Source organism: Palaemon carinicauda, chromosome 39, assembly GCF_036898095.1.
Source record: "Palaemon carinicauda isolate YSFRI2023 chromosome 39, ASM3689809v2, whole genome shotgun sequence".
In the NCBI taxonomy this organism is placed as follows: Eukaryota; Metazoa; Arthropoda; class Malacostraca; order Decapoda; family Palaemonidae; genus Palaemon; species Palaemon carinicauda.
The window spans coordinates 46,941,083-46,959,597 of NC_090763.1; positions in this window are offsets into that span (position 1 = coordinate 46,941,083).

Here is an 18,515-nt window from a genome sequence, read left to right on the forward strand (position 1 = left end):
GACCATGATATCGCAGAAAGACATTTTTTACCTTGACCTTTGACCCAGTCACTCCCAAATTTAATAATTATTCACTATTTGGTGCTAGTTTCATGCAAATCGGATAAAGATTGACCATGTTATAGCAGAAAGACATTTTTTACCTTGACCTTTGACCCAGCCACTCCCAAATTTAATAATTATACACAAATTGGTGCTAGTGTCATGCAAATTGGAAAAAAAACTAACCACGATATAGCAAAAAGACGTGTTTAACCTTTTTCTTAACTTGACCTTGATCTTTTACCTCATCGTTCCCAAAATGTAGTTATTTGTCTTTTGATCATGGCCATTCATTCCAACAAATTTCATGAGATTCTGTTTATTAATTTTTTAGTTATGCAAATCACCAAAAAAAAAAAACCTACAATCATATTAATAAATACACGCCTGTCAAAACATAACCTTCTTGCAACGGTAATAAATAGATATGCAATCCTCAAAACAAGTGAAAAAGAGGCTTTGTCTTTAATTAGGAAGGGCATCGTTCAACGGTTCATTGAACCTTTCATTTGAAGAAATTTTGAAGAAAACATGGTAATAGGTTATACAACATGAGTCACTGTAATTCCCCCCCCCCCCTTCCTCCCCCGCTGCATAAGGCTCGTCAGCACAACCTCTATTTCTCTTTACACATCTGCGCTATCTTCTCTTTCTTTTCTTCCAAAAGCCCACTCGCCCAACCTGGATATTAATTAGGCCAAGGTCTTTAGAAAACCTGAATTAGGCCACGACTTTCTAATACCTCTTGCGTCCCCATCTGTTCATGCCTAAGGTCTTCCTATCTTCCTCTCATCTAAAGCTTATGCACTTTTTTTCTTACGGAATTTCTTCTATTTTTCAATATGGCCAAACCAGTCCAATGCCCATTAGTCCTTCCTTTCACCTAACATATCTTTTTTTCCACATTTTATCAAAAAATTAAATCTTTTACCATGTGTTGTTGTCTTCAGTATTCTTTACTAGCGAAACGTCTTAGGTTCGAAGGGTGAACTAGCATTCTTATTAGCCATAGCAATCCTTCAGTAGCGAATCATCCAAGTGATAGTTGCAACCAGGTTAAAATGGTATGATGATAACTGCCTCATCCCAACAGACTTACAGATAACTAAAAGGCTAATCTCATTAGGGAATGAGTTCTGTATATATCATCGTGAGTCGTTCTTAGTCCACTGCAGGACAAAGGCCTCTGGCATGCCCTTCCACTATAGTCCATTTCTTTTAGCGAGACATATTTGCACTGACTCGCAACGATGCCCTTTTAGCTCGGAAAAGTTTCCTGGTCGATGATTGGTTAGAATTATCTTGTCCAACCAATCAGCGACCAGGAAACTTTTAGTCCATTTCTTTTAGTGAGTCATATTTGCACCGACTCGCAACGGTGCCCTTTTAGCTCGGAAAAGTTTCCTGGTCGCTGATTGGTTAGAATTATCTTGTCCAACCAATCAGCGATCAGGAAACTTTTCCGAGCTAAAAGGGTACCGCTGGGAGTCGGTACAAATATGACTCGATAAAAGTAATGGACTATAGTGTCTGATTGTGGTCTTTCTATGCAAGGTGTATACCCGCTAAATCTCTGAGTACGCCAATTCATCGTCTTCTCTTCCTTCTCCTTCTCCTTCTTTTGCAATCTCTAGGGATCCCTTCTCTTATACTTAATCTCCATCTATCGTCTGTTATTCTCATTATATGTCCTACCCATGTCCATTTCATTTTCTGTGTTTATATATGTTCGTATATTTTATATTATATGAATATGTGTTATTCATAGATGTAAAATAGTGGGCTATATATTTACGTTACTGTTTCCTTTGTAATGTTTTAAAGGAGTAAAGATGAAATTGAATATTAAATGCAAGTTTTTTTTTTTATTAAAGTTTAATAAGTCTATTTTTCTAAAAAGGCAATCGAAAAAAACATAAAAATTTCTTTTCTCATTATTGTTAGCCGAGGAAGATGTGCACTGCTTGGATGATATGATATTTAGAAAGAGATAGACTTTGTTGAAATTGAATTAAAATTATATGAATTTAAACTACAAAATTTCTACCGTTCGTCTTTTTGTCATTCGCACTTTCCTGTCGCCATAGCAACCACAGAAATTTATTTTGATATTGCCGTAGTCAATTATGCAGAATAGTAATAAAAAAAAAAAAGGAAGTTTGTTGGATAACTGGGGTAATCAAATTTAATTACTAGCATATGATACAAACGTTCTATTTATTAAATTTAGACATAAATTTTTAGTGTGATTAAAAAAGGAACTTTTGCAAATATGGTTTTTTTTTTTTTTTTTTTTTTTTTTTTTTTTTTTTTTTTTTTTTTTTTTTTTTTTTTTTTGCTGTGTTAACCCTTGCACTTCTTAAGCATTATACAGTAATAGCCTTCACGAGATGTGGAGATTTGCCCCCCCCACCCCCCCCCCCCGTGATAAAAAAAAAACGCTTTAGTCTCCTGAGAATTTCAGGTCATTTAAATGATACTCTACGTGTAAAGAATAAGAAAAACAAAATAATTTCGTGTAGTAAAAATAAGTTCCCCGATAATCAGAGTTTGGGAAAGTTTAAGTTCATGGGGTCTGCCTGAATTTCCCAATAATCAGCGCTGGTGGTTATGACACTGGATTCGATTCGTGAGTCTTGGTGTTGTATTTTAGATATTTTTAGATCAACCAGTTCTCACCTGTGTCTGGAGTATTCAGATTCATTTTATATTCAGATGCGTGTATAAAAAGACGGCATATTTATTCTGCACCGGAAGAATTCGATATTGAATGAACTTATATAATGAATAGGAAAAGAACACGAATAGATAGTGATGCATTCATGGACATAATGAATAGAATATGTAATAGAGAGTGATTAAAACTTTATATTTTGCATTATGATATTTAACACTGGGTAGGCTATATATTTACGTTACTGATTCCTTTGAAATATTTTAAAAGGAGTAAAAATTAAATTGAATCTTTAATGCAAGTTTTTTTTTATTAAAGTATAAGTATTTTTCTAAAAAGGTATTGATAAGAGCATAACAAATCTTTTCTTATTATTGTCAACCCAATTTCGTAATTGACCATACCCGTTGCAAATTAGAAGCAAATGCGTTCAACCCTAGGCAAATTAGAAAAAAACTGCGTTCAACCCTAGGCAAATTAGAAAAAAACTGCGTTCAACCCTAGGCAAATTAGAAAAAAACTGCGTTCAACTCTAGGCAAATTAGAAAAAAACTGCGTTCAACTCTAGGCAAATTAGAAAAAAACTGCGTTCAACCCTAGGCAAATTAGAAAAAAAACTGCGTTCAACCCTAGGCAAATTAGAAAAAAACTGCGTTCAACCCTAGGCAAATTAGAAAAAAACTGCGTTCAACCCTAGGCAAATTAGAAAAAAAAACTGCGTTCAACCCTAGGCAAATTAGAAAAAAACTGCGTTCAACTCTAGGCAAATTAGAAAAAAACTGCGTTCAACCCTAGGCAAATTAGAAAAAAACTGCGTTCAACCCTAGGCAAATTAGAAAAAAACTGCGTTCAACCCTAGGCAAATTAGAAAAAAACTGCGTTCAACCCTAGGCAAATTAGAAAAAAAACTGCGTTCAACCCTAGGCAAATTAGAAAAAAACTGCGTTCAATCCTAGGCAAATTAGAAAAAAAACTGCGTTCAACCCTAGGCAAATTAGAAAAAAACTGCGTTCAACCCTAGGCAAATTAGAAAAAAACTGCGTTCAACCCTAGGCAAATCAGAAAAAAACTGCGTTCAACCCTAGGCAAATTAGAAAAAAACTGCGTTCACCCCTAGGCAAATTAGAAAAAAACTGCGTTCAACCCTAGGCAAATTAGAAAAAAACTGCGTTCAACCCTAGGCAAATTAGAAAAAAACTGCGTTCAACCCTAGGCAAATTAGAAAAAAACTGCGTTCAACCCTAGGCAAATTAGAAAAAAAACTGCGTTCAACCCTAGGCAAATTAGAAAAAAAACTGCGTTCAACCCTAGGCAAATTAGAAAAAAAACTGCGTTCAACCCTAGGCAAATTAGAAAAAAACTGCGTTCAACCCTAGGCAAATTAGAAAAAAAACTGCGTTCAACCCTAGGCAAATTAGAAAAAAAACTGCGTTCAACCCTAGGCAAATTAGAAAAAAACTGCGTTCAACTCTAGGCAAATTAGAAAAAAACTGCGTTCAACCCTAGGCAAATTAGAAAAAAAAACTGCGTTCAACCCTAGGCAAATTAGAAAAAAACTGCGTTCAACCCCAGGCAAATTAGAAGCAAATGCGTTCAACCCTAGAGGCCTTTACAAATACAAGCAACACGCGGAAAAAAGATGTTAAAAAGGCAAAACTATCCCCAAGATAATTATCTCTACGAAAAAAAAAAAAGCGCTTAATGAAAGCTGGAGACGAAAGGCTAATTTCGCACCGGCCTCCCCTCCCCAATTCCAGTTTCCGGAAAGGGACAAGTTAAAAGGTTATTAAGGGCAGCGCTGGAGCCAAAGTGATTTTCCTTGTTCCAGACGGGAGAGGCTGGAATGGGAAGTTAGGGTTAATAGGATGGATGAGGGAAAGGATAGCAGTTTTATGGCTCTTGTGTATCTGAGGGAGTTTGTGCATTTTCGTGAGCGTGGCTTGTATGTAGTATATAGAGTACAGCCCACCCCCCTTAAAGAGCGTACATTTCAATGTAGTTTAATTTAGCCTCTTAGCATAAACTAGAAGCTCCATTTGGATTTATATAAATACTGCTGATTAAGTCTTTGTGTGAATGAAGTTATTGGTAAAATTTGAATTTTACCATTCGAGTCTTATCTTTGATTAAGCATGGCAAAGAAAGATTATGAAGTCGCACAAGTCTTAACTTTATTTATACATATATATGTATATATATGTGTATATATATATATACATATATATATATATATAGTGTGTATATAATATATATATATATAGTGTATATAGTGTATATATATATATATATATATATATATATATATATATATATATATATAATGTGTGTATGTATGTGTATATATATATATATATATATATATATATATATAATATATATATATATATATATATATATATATATATATATATATATATATATATATATGTATATATACATATATTATATACACTATATATATATATGTATATTTATTTATATTTATATATATATATATATATATATATATATATATATATATATATATATATATATATATAAAATCGGCTGTTACTAGTCCACTGCAGAACAAAGGCCTCAGACATGTCTTTCCAATTGCGTCTGTTTATAGTCTTTCTGTATCATTCCACGCCTGCAGACTACCTTAGTTCGTCGATCCATCGTCATCTCTTCCTTCCCATGCCTCTCTTGCCATTTCTAGGAACCTATTCTGTTATTGTTAATGTCCATCTATTCTCTGTCATTCTCATTGTATGTCCTGACCATGTCCATTTCTTTTCCTTACATGTTAGAATATCCTCTTACTTTATTTTTCTCTCATATCTATGTTGCTCGTTTTCTGTCTCTTAGTGTTATTCCCATTATTATTCTTTCCATAGATATCGGAGCTGTAACTATCTTATGTTCTAAGTTTAGCTTTAGTAAACCTCCAAGTTTCTGTTGCGTAAATTGATACTGGTAGGACCCTCTGGGTAAATAATCTTATTTTTTAGAGAAAGTGGCATTTTACATTTCATAATCATTGTTTTATATATATATATATATATATATATATATATATATATATATATATAATATATATATATATATATATATATATATATATATATATATGTATATATATATATGTATATATATATATATATATATATATATATATATATATATTTACAGTATATATATAATATATATTTACAGTATATATATAATATATATTTACAGTATATATATATATATATATATATATATATATATATATATATAGATAGATACTGTAAATATATATATATATATATATATATATATATATATATATATATATATATATATATATATATATATATTTACAGTATCTATCTATATATATATATATATATATATATATATATTTACAGTATATATATATATATATATATATATATATATATATATTTACAGTATCTATATATATATATATATATATATATATATATATATATATATATATATATATATAAATATATATATATATATAAGAGATTTTAAAAGATTAATCCATCGTCCATTTTTATCCCTCGTCCATTTTTATCCCTCGTCCTGCCCCGGCCATTTTTCTTTCACTCTTAATAAACGAATTTAAACTGATCTATGAGAAAGGTTATATCACTGTCATAAAAATCTGCAGATTTCTTTTTCTATTTTTTTTATTTTATTTATTTATTTTTTTTTTTTTTTGCTTTTTCCAGATAAACGATATTTCTCGTGCCTTTGGTATACTGTGATTGATTTACATATTTGGAATCTTTTTGTTTTCGTAAATAAAATGTAGGATTTAATGGACGAAAATGCACGTGATATAGATAATTCATTTTTCTATTTTATGAATGTTAAGATGAACATTTTAGAACAAAATTTTTGGATACTTTAAATTAAGAAAGAAATCGATGAATGTAAATTATTTAGATAATCAATGTTGATGAAATCATGGAAAAACAAGAAAATTTTGGTGAATCGAAGTAAAAGAAAAAAAAAATTGCAACACAAACAAGAAAGCAAAAATTATTACATAGAATTTAAAAATTGTTTTAGGCATAATTTAGAAATTTTTCTTGTGCAAATCAACATAATTATTCATTTGATAAAAGGGGAATTTTAATAATATAATCTTTAGTTCAGGTTAAGTATAAATGAACGTTATTAATGTAAACAGAATGTAATCGCATTTATATAGAGAAGAGAGACTGTTTACGTGGTTGTCCATTCTTTTTTTTTCTCTTTAATTTTGTCCTTTCTCTTCTACCTTCTCTTTGCCACTTTACCACTGCTCAACATGCTATATTATTCTTTCTACTTGGCTTTGCTCCTCTACTTTGTCACCATCGGTTTTTTTTTTTTTTTTGGGGGGGGGGGGGGCGACTGCTGCTGCTGCCTATTTTCCTCCCCCCTTCGTTTCCTCCTCCTATCTCCTATTTATCTTCCCTTTTGTATTTTACCTTCCTTCTACTAATTCTTTCTCTTTCCCTGCTTCTTTCCATTCCTCCTGTTGGCTTATTTCTTTTCTTCCTGCTTTTCCCCTACTTAAGCTATTTTTTCTCTCCCCTGCTACTTTATCTTCCTCCTCCCTTTTCTATCAACTTTTATTTCTCCCTGTATCCTCTTCCTCCTCCGTTGCCATACTTCAGGTACATCTTCACCCTTTTCCTGCTTTTTATTTCTAGTCCTACTCTTTTTCTTTGTCTTTCTATCGCCATTATTTGTTTTCTTCCATTCCCTTTCTCCTTTTTCTCTTGCCACCTACTTCTTCACTTTCTTCCTGCATTTTCTCTTCCTCTATCTTCTTCCTATTTATGCTTTCTTATTTTCATGATTCTTTCTTTATCTCTTACTCCTTGTCCTGGTTCTATACTCCATCTTGTCCTGCTTTTTTACACTCCCTTGTACTGCCTTTTACTTGCAAATGTCCTGCTTTTTTACTCCCACTTGTCCTGTCATTTTACTCCCTATTGTCCTGCTTTTGTTTTTGTTTTTTTCAACTCCCTCTTGGTCTTGTTTTTTTACTCCCTTTTATCCTGCTTTGTTACTCCGTATTGTCCTGCTTTTTTACTCCCTCTTGTCCTGCTTTTGAGTCCTTTTTATCCTGGTTTTTTTTTACTCCCTCTTATCCTGCTTTCTCTCTCCGTATTGTCCTGCTTTTTTTACGCTCACTTGTCATGTTATTCTACTCTCTCTTGTCCTGCTTTTGATTACCTCTTACCCTGCTTTGTCTCTCCGTATTGTCCTGCTTTTTTACGCTCACTTGTCCTGTTATTTTACTCCCCCTTGTCCTTCTTTTGATTACCTCTTACCCTGCTTTTTTCACTCCCTCTTGTCCTGCTTTTTCACTCCCTCTTGTCCTGCTTTTTTTACTCCCCAATTTTAGGGGTCATTTTCTTTTCCCTTGCCGCTTCCACTCCTCTTCTTGTTTATCGGTCTTGTGCATCGGGAATCGATGCCCCCAAACGCTCTCTCCATGTAAGTGAGGTCGGGTTAATGAAACTTCAACACTGATTACCATCGAAGGTTTACTGTACCGCCAATCTGCTTTTGCTGGGAATTTGTTCGATTCGAAAATATTTGCATCGTTGCTCTAACGTTCGTTTTTTTTTTTTTAGAGAGAGAGAGAGAGAGAGATAGTCGAAGTCAAAGTCAAAAACCTTTATTCCATTATAAAATGAGAGAGAGAGAGAGAGAGAGAGAGAGAGAGAGAGAGAGAGAGAGAGAGAGAGAGAGAGAGAGAGAGAGAAGTACTTTAGTTCAAATAAGTTCTAATATTCTTTTGAATCTGTAACTAACTTTTAAGGGAGATTATATATCTGATTGAATGCATAATTTCGGTCTTTCAAGGTCTGACCAGATTTTGGAATGATCTTCCTAATCTGGTCTTTAAATCGTTGGAACTTCACAAAGGTCAGACTTGTTAAATATGCTTCTCAGTTGAACGGGTTGACGTTGGTCTCATTTCATAGTTTATATATGATTTAATTATTATTATTATTATTATTATTATTATTATTATTATTATTATTATTATTATTATTATTATTAATTGCTAAGCTACAACCCTAGTTGGAAAAGCAGGATGCCATAAGCCCAGGGGCCCCAACAGGGAAAATAACCAAGTGAGGAAAGGAAGCAAGGAAAAACAAAATGTTTCAAGAACAGTAACATTGAAATAAATATCTCCTACATAAACCATAAAAACTTTAACAAAACAAGAGGAAGAGAAATTAGATAGGATAGTGTGCCAGAGTATACCCTCAAGCAAGAGAACTCTAACCCAAGACTGTGAAAGACAGTGGTAACTGGTCTTTATGTTTTATTTTTGTATTCCTCCTTATAGTGTTTTTTTTTTTTTTTTTTTTTTTTTTTTTTTTTTTTTTTTTTTTTTTTTTTTTTTTTGTGCCGGACTGTTTTCCCTGTTGGAGCTCTTGGACCTGTACCATTCGGTTTTTCCAATGAGGGTTGTAGCCTGGATAATGATAATATAGATTATAAAAATGCTCAGGTGAAGACTTCTTTTATATTGAGTTATTATTAGATTGAACGTTTAATGTTCGTTCACATTTTCTTAGGGCGCCAGCTACCCGTTGAGATACTACTGCTAGAGAGAGATTGAGTCCTTTGACTGACCAGAAGTACTACATTGGATCCCTCTCCCTGGTTACGGCGTATTTTCCCTTGCCTACACATACACTTGAATAGTCTGGCCTATTCTTTCCACATTTCCTCTGTCCTCACACACTTGACAACACTGAGATAACCAAAAGTTCTTCTTTACTCAAGAGGTTAACTACTGCACATGTAATTTTTCAGTGCCTACTTTCCTCATGGTAAGGGTAGGAGAGAGAGACTTTTGCTATGGTAAGCATCTCCTCTGGGAGAAGGACGCTCCAAAATCAAACCTTTGTTCACTAGCCTAAGGTAGTGTCATAGTCTTAAAGTCTTACAAGATTTTCGGTGATCAATCTATTCTGAAGAAGTGTTTTGATTCTTTCATTCTACCTTGTTTTGAGTATTGTTCTCCTGTTTATTTTGATGAAACAAATAAATACGGTTCGCCTGACCTTGGTTTTCTGTGAATCATTGGAAAACTGTTATACAACTTTGTAATCCAGATTTATCTTTACATTTTCATTTTAATGAGAAAACTTCAATTTTTTTCATGTTTTAACTCCAGCCTTATTCCTTTTATCTTTTTGTTTTCTATGGTAATAGGTTAGACGAAAGAAATTTTTTTGCCCATTCAGTTGCCATTTGTATTAGGCAAAATACTTTAGTTCGTGACTTTGCATCAGAAAGGCGAATGACATAATGGAATGTGTAATATTTTATTATTTATTTGCTCTTGATTTCAATTCGATTTATAAATTATTGTCCTCATACAATCACTTCCCATTTTTCCTATTAAGGTCTATGTAGATCTTGTCACATTGAAATGTGTTAAAAAATATTCACTCTCATCTTATACAACGAATTTAAATTTGTGTCATATTGAAATGATAGATCAAATCTTAAGAGAAACAAATTGCGAATCAAGGTAAAGTCAAATTCCTTATCATTTGCAATTTCTTCACACACATTCCCCATCGTTTTCCTAATCTGAAAAAGTTTCAGAACACTGAATTTGGTTCCGTTGTTTTGTAATTTCAATTTAAGTTCGACATCATTTTGGTTTCAGAGTTCTCAATTGATTTCGAATGTTCATTATCATTTCCGAAATTTTAAAAGCATTTCCGAATAGTATAAATAATTGGGTAGTTGAATGAGTCTTTTTATTGTTTATATATGACATATCTGTTTTTGACGTTGTTAATAGTTTATATAGGACATATCTGTTTTGACGCTGTTACTGTTTTTTAGAATGATATATTGTTAATTTATTCTCATCATTTATTTATTTCCTTATTTCCTTTCCTCACAGGGCTATTTTTTCCTGTTGGAGCCCTTGGGCTTATAGCATCTTGCTTTTCAAACTAGGGGTGTAGCTTGGCTAGTAATAATATTGATAATAATAATAATTTATTTCCTTTATTTCCTTTCCTCACTGGGCTATTTTTCCCTGTTGGAGCCCTTGGGCTTAGAGCATCTTGCGTTTCCAACTAGGGGTGTAGCTTGGCTAGTAACAATATTAATAATAATAATAATTTATTTCCTTTATTTCCTTTCCTCACTGGGCTATTTTTCCCTGTTGGAGCCCTTGGGCTTATAGCATCTTGCTTTTCCAACTAGGGGTGTAGCTTGGCTAGTAATAATAATAATAATAATAATAATAATAATAATAATAATAATAATAATAATAATAATAAATATTTGCCTTGATTAATCGTTTAGGGATTTGAAGTTGGTTTCCAAACTGCTTTTCACCCTCCCTGTTAGCAGATCTATTGTCATGTTTTTTTTTTTTTTTTTTTTTTTTTTTTTTTTTTTTTTTTCCCGGAATTTAATTTCGAATTTTGAAGTTGAGCGAAGTTTGTCGGTCCTCAAGAGTCCTTCGTCTCAACAAAGGATAGAAATCAAAGACGACTTCCTGAATAATGCAACTTCGTACCGTGGCTGGAAAGATACAACGTCTTTTGTTTTGGCTTTTTAATTGTTTCACGGCGATGTGTATATTACACACACACACACGCACACACACACACACATATATATATATATATATATATATATATATATATATATATATATATATATATATATATATATAGTATATACTGTATAAACAGTATACACACATATATATATATATATATATATATATATATATATATATATATATATATATATATATATATATATATTTTATATATATGTATATATGTATATATTTATATATGTATATATTTATATATATATTTATATATATATATATTTATATATATATATATATATATATATATATATATATCTATTTATATTTATATATATATGTATATATATATATATATATATATATATATATATATATATATATATATATATATATTTAAATGTATTATATATATATATATATATTTAAATGTATTATATATATTATATATATATTATATATATTTATATATATATATATATATATATATATATATATATATATATATATATATATATATATATATATATATATACATTAGCACACACTTCACAAACATCATAGGGTAGGTGGAGAGGAAGGCCTAACAAGTCTCAGATGATACTACTCTCTTTGTATCAATTCCGTCTCCGGAATGTAGATCTAGGGTTGCTGAATTCCTTAATAGAGATTTGGCTAGAATTAGTGCATGGTGCAAATTATGGGGCATGAAGATGAATCCTAACAAAACTCAAAGTATGATTGTCAGTAGATCTAGGACAGTGGTTCCTCAACATCCGGATCTCAGCATTGATAATGTTCTTTAACATTGTATGACTCTCTTAAAATTTTAGTTGTGATTCTCGACAGAAAATTTACTTTTGAGAAACACATTAGGTCTGTGTCTTCTTCAATTGCACAAAAAATAGGCTTATTGAGAAAGTCTTTTCAGATTTTCTGTGATCAGTCTATTCTAAAGAAGTGTTTTAATTCTTTCATTTTACCTTGTTTCGAGTATTGTTCTCCTGTCTGGTCTTCAGCTGCTGATTCTCATCTTAATTTGTTGGACAGAAACTTACGGTCAATTAAATTTCTTATTCCTGATCTAGATATTAATCTCTGGCACCGTCGTTTAATTCGTTATGCATGTTGCATAAGCTTTTTATAATTCTGACCATCCTTTACATTCAGATCTCCCTGGACAATTCTATCCTGTCCGTAATACTAGGCATGCAGTTAAGTCTAGTAGCCAGGCCTTCTCCATCATGTGGCTCAATACTTCACAGTATTCTAGAAGTTTTATTCCATCTGTGACCAAGTTGTGGAATGATCTTCCTAATCAGGTAGTTGAATCGGTAGAACTTAAAAAGTTCAAACTTTCAGGAAATTTTTTTAAGGTTGAACACGCTAACATAAGTCTTTTTATAGTTTATATATGAAATATCTTTTTTAATCTTAATGTTTTTAAAGTATTTTATTTTCATTTTTCATTTCATCATATATCATTTATTTCTTTATTTCCTTTCCTCACTGGGGTATTTCTTCCTCTTGGAGTCCTTGGGCTTATTAGCATCTTGCTTTTTCAACTAGGGTTGCAGCTTAGTAATAATAATAATAATAATATTAATAATAATAATAATCGATTGAAAAAAGGACTTGAAAGGAAAGCACTTAATATCTGGTAAGCACCAAAGTGTGGGCAAGATAAATGTGAATGTTTTAGTGTGTTGATGGGGGTTCAATGTGCTATAAATGAGCCATTGTGTAGATGTATGAATCGACCAATGGACGTATATGAAGATTTACAATGAGTTTTGAAGTTATTATTTGGGAATACCAACCGTTTGAGTAAACGAATGAAAAGTATTAACTGAAACTGATGTTGCTAAAGTGTTTTTGATATTATTATTATTATTATTATTATTATTATTATTATTATTATTATTATTATTATTATCTCCGCCTGAGTTATATTTTTAATTGCTTTCATTTATTTCTATCTGTTAGCAGGATTACGTTCGACCTTAATACTGGATTTTCACCAAATCTTAACAACGCTGGTATTATGCTCTCTCTCTCTCTCTCTCTCTCTCTCTCTCTCTCTCTCTCTCTCTCTCTCTCTCTCTCTCTCTCTCTCTCTCTCTCTCTCTCTCTCTCTCTCTTTCATCCTTTTTTATTTCATTCTCCATTTCTCTTAACGTATGTTTTTTTTGCTCTCTCTCTCTCTCTCTCTCTCTCTCTCTCTCTCTCTCTCTCTCTCTCTCTCTCTCTCTCTCTCTCTCTCTCTCTCTCTCATAATTTTTTATTTCATTCTCCATTTCTCTTAACCTATGTTTTTACCCCTCTTTCTCTCTCACTCTCACTCTCTCTCTCTCTCTCTCTGCGATGTGTGTGTGTGTGTGTAGTTGTAATCCTTTAGCAGCTGAAAATGAGAACAGTGAGTTTGATACTTACTGTGGTTGTTAGCAGAGAGAGAGAGAGAGAGAGACAGAGACAGAGACAGACAGAGACAGAGACAGAGAGACAGAGACGTGTCTGTCTATATCCGTTAAAACAGTTGTTTATTATCAAAACTGGAGGCCTTGCCGAGGTATTACTCATCCCATTCAAAAGAATCTTTATTAAAGGTCTCCTTCAGAACTTGCCATTCTTTAGAGCTATTCTTTAGACCACATCCCTTAGACCTATTCTTTATACCACATTCCTTAGACGTATTCTTTAGACCACATCCCTGTGTCATTACCATCACTTAGTTAATTGCAATGTATCGGTATCTGGCTGAGAAGCAGAGTGCTACTTGCATTATGTGTAATTACCAAATCATATCTTCAGCTGTCTTAAGGTAGAGTTAACTCTCTTGTGGGTGCACATGGGCACACTATTCTATTTTATTTAGCTTTCTCTTGGTTTTTCGAAGTTTATTTTAGTTTATATGTGAAAGATCTATTTCAATGTTGTTACTGTTCTGAAAGATATTTTATGTTAATTGTTTATTATTTCGTTGTAGTTTATTTATTTTCATATTTCATTTCTTCTCTGGGCTATTTCTTGTTGATTTCATTTCCTCTCTGGGCTATTTCTTGTTGATTTCATTTCCTCTTTGGGCTATTTCTTGTTGATTTCATTTCCTCTCTGGGCTATTTCTTGTTGATTTCATTTCCTCTCTGGGCTATTTCTTGTTGATTTCATTTCCTTTAGGGGCTATTTCTTGTTGATTTCATTTCCTCTGTGGGCTATTTCTTGTTGATTTCATTTCGTCTCTGGGCTATTTCTTGTTGATTTCATTTCCTCTCTGGGCTATTTCTTGTTGATTTCATTTCCTTTAGGGGCTATTTCTTGTTGATTTCATTTCCTCTCTGGGCTATTTCTTGTTGATTTCATTTCCTTTCTGGGCTATTTCTTGTTGATTTCATTTCCTCCAGGGGCTATTTCTTGTTGATTTAATTTCCTCTTTGGGCTATTTCTTGTTGATTTCATTTCCTCTTTGGGCTATTTCTTGTTGATTTAATTTCCTCTTTGGGCTATTTCTTGTTGATTTCATTTCCTCCAGGGGCTATTTCTTGTTGATTTAATTTCCTCTTTGGGCTATTTCTTGTTGATTTCATTTCCTCTTTGGGCTATTTCTTGTTGATTTCATTTCCTCTTTGGGCTATTTCTTGTTGATTTCATTTCCTCTCTGGGCTATTTCTTATTGATTTCATTTCCTCTAGGGGCTATTTCTTGTTGTTGGAGCCCTTCGGCTTATAATATCCAGCTTTTCCAACTACGGTTGTAGTATATCTAGTAATAATAATAATAATAATAATAATAATAATAATAATAATAATAATAATAATATAGTATTACAATTCCTCCTCTCCAATGAGCTTCATTAGAATCCAAATATTATTACAACGTGCTTTCATAAACGTCATACATTCTGCTTTCACGAATTTATCGTTCACGATAAGCCTCCAAATCCTCTTAATGTCTCTCGTTAATGAGGCGATGTCGTTGGTCTTCCGGTGTGATGGGCCAGAGCAAATATTAGGCCTATGCAGATAAAGCATTAACCTCATAATATTAATTACTCTGTAAGTCGCCTTACCAGTTTCGATCAAATTAGTGGCTTAAAGAATATTATTTTTTTATTTTTTTTTACTTGGTGAAAATAATATAAAATCTATATATAAGAATTCCAATATAGGTCTGAGATAATACTATGCGACGATGTTTTTTGTCTGTGGTTAGACGTGATGTTGATGCATTGTGTACTGGCAAAATGTGATGCTTATGTTCATGGCCTTATTATTATTATTATTATTATTATTATTATTATTATTATTATTGCTATTATTATTATTTTCATTATTATTATTATTATTATAATTACTAGCTAAGCTACAACCCTAGTTAGAAAAGCATGATACTATAATCCCCAAGGGCTCCAACAGAAAAAATAGCTCAGTGAGGAAAGGAAACAAGGAAATAAATAAACCAGAAGAGAAGTATTATCAATCAAAATAAAATATCTTGCGGACAGTAACAACATTAAGTTAGATCTGTCATATATAAACTATAAAAATTTCGTAAAAACAAGAGGAAGAGAAACAAGATAGAAATAGCGTGCCCGAGTGTACCCTTAAGCGAGAGAACTCTAACCCAAGACAGTGGAAGACCATGGTACAGAGGTTATGGCACTACCAAAGACTAGAGAACATTGGTTTGATTGTAGTGTGTCCTTCGAGAAGAGCTGCTTACCATAGCTAAAGAGTCTTCTATCCTTACCAATAGGAAAGTAGCTAGTGAACAATTTTGTTGCAGTAGCTAACCTCATGAATAAAGAAGTGCTAGGTAATCTCAGTGTTGTCAGGTATGAGGACAGAGGAGAATGTGAAAAGAATGGGCTAGACTATTCGGTGTATGAGTAGGCAAAGGAAAAATAAGTCTTTACCAGAAAGAGGGATCCAATGTAGTACTGTGTGGCCAGTGAAAGGATCCAATAACTCCCTAGCGGTAGTATCTCAACGGTTGGTTGGTGCCCTGACCAACCTACCAACGTAGGCGGTAGTACTGTATATAAATGCGTCTCAAGCGATGCATTGTAGACATCTCTTCGGTGTTTTCGCAGCTTCCCTTAAAAGTTTAAAGGTGGTTCGTGATTGGCATAGGCTAGGGACATGACAATACCCTAAACTAAAGAGCCTTAAGACTGACCATATATTATTATTAATATTATTATTATTATTATTATTATTACTTGCTAAGCTACAACCCTAGTTGGAAAAGCAGAATGGTATAAGCCCGGGGGCCCCAACGGAGAAAATAGCCCAGTGAGGAAAGGAAACAAGGAAAAATGAAATATTTTATGAACAGTAACATTAAAATACATATTTTTTATATAAACTATAAAAACTTTAACAAAACAAAAAGAAGAGAAATTAGATAGAATAGTGTGCCCGAGTGTACCCTCAAGCAAGAGAACTCTTAACTCAAGACAGTGGAAGACCATGGTACAGAGGCTATGGCACTACTCGAGACTAGAGAAGAATGGTTTGATTTTGAAGTACCCTTCTCCTAGAAGAGCTGCTTACCATAGCTAAAGAGTCTCTTTTTACCCTTACAAAGAGGAAGGTAGCCACCGAACAATTACAGTGTAGTTAATCCCTTGGGTGAAGAAGAAGTGTTCAGCACCCAAGCCCCCTCGCCATCGAGCTATGACCAGAGAGAGCTACATAATGGCTGATGGTGACTCAGCAGGTAGAGCTATAGGATCCCCAAACCCCCAATCTTTAGTTCATCAGGATGGTGAGGTTGTAGATACTACAAGAATCTATTGAGCTCGAACGGGCCTTGAACTCCCGTCCAGTAGAATATCAGGCAGGGACGATGGGCGTTTCCAACAGGCTATCACAATCCTTCGGCCTCTAACTGCACCAACTTATTATCCTTCCACTTGATTCCCGTTTCCGTTTCATTTCTTCCATCTTGTTGTCCAGCCTCTTCTTATATAAACATCATAGTGAAACCCCGGGATTCTGTTGGAGCTGAATGGATTCCCAGACCCCAAAAATAGGTAAATTAGCTGAAATTCCACAAATCTAGACGAAGTTGGTTTCATTTTGCGTGGTTGTATGGCTTCAGTAGTATTACTCAGAAAAAATATATATAGATTCACATTGCGTTTTTCTTAGGATAATATTAATAGTCGCGTTATTAATACGTTGAAAAGATGAATTATCCTTTTGTTTATGAAAGTGGGGTGGTGTTCCACGGTTGAGTATATTGGCACAAAAGTCCTTTTGTATTCAATCATACAAGGAGACATTATAAATTCATTTATTTTATAGATGGATGAATCTTGACCAATAGAATAGGATAGTGACTTGTGTTCTTTATGGAACCCTTGTTTAACTTGAATTTTATTTAAACTTTATTATTATTATTATTATTATTAGCTACAACCCTAGTTCGAAAAGCAAGATTCTATAAGCTCAGGGGGGCCAACAGGGAAAAATAGCCCAGTGAGGAAAGGAAATAAGGAAATTAATAAACGATATGAGAAATAATTAACAATTAATGAAATATTTTAAAAACAGTAACATCAAAACATATTTCATATGAACTATAAGAAGACTTGTGTCAGCCTGTTCAACATAAAAACATTGGCTGCAAGTTTGAACTTTTGAAGTTCAACCGATTCAACTACCCGATTAGGAAGATCATTCCACAACTTGGTCACAGCTGGAATAAAACTTCTAGAATACTATGTAGTATTGAGTCTCATTATAGAGAAGGCCTGACTATTGGAATTAACTGCATGCCCAGTATTGCAAACAGGATGGAACTGTCTGGGAAGATCTGAATGTAAAGGATGGTCAGTATGAAAAATCTTATTATTACTAATTGCTGAGCTACAACCCTAGTTGGAAAAACAGAATGCTATAAGCCCAGGGGCTCCAACAGGGAAAATAGCCCAGTGAGGAAAGGAAACAAGGAAAAAATAAATATTTTAAGAATAATAAAATAAATATCTCTTATGTACACTACAAAAACCCCAACAAAACATGAGAAAGAGAAATTATATAGAATAGTGTGCCCGAGTGTACCCTCAAGCAAGAGAACTCTAACCCAAGATAGTGGAAGACCATGGTACAGAGACTATTTGCAACATGCAAATAAGGATTTGGGTGCCATGTTGAAACTAATGTTTACCGTACACATCCGCTCATT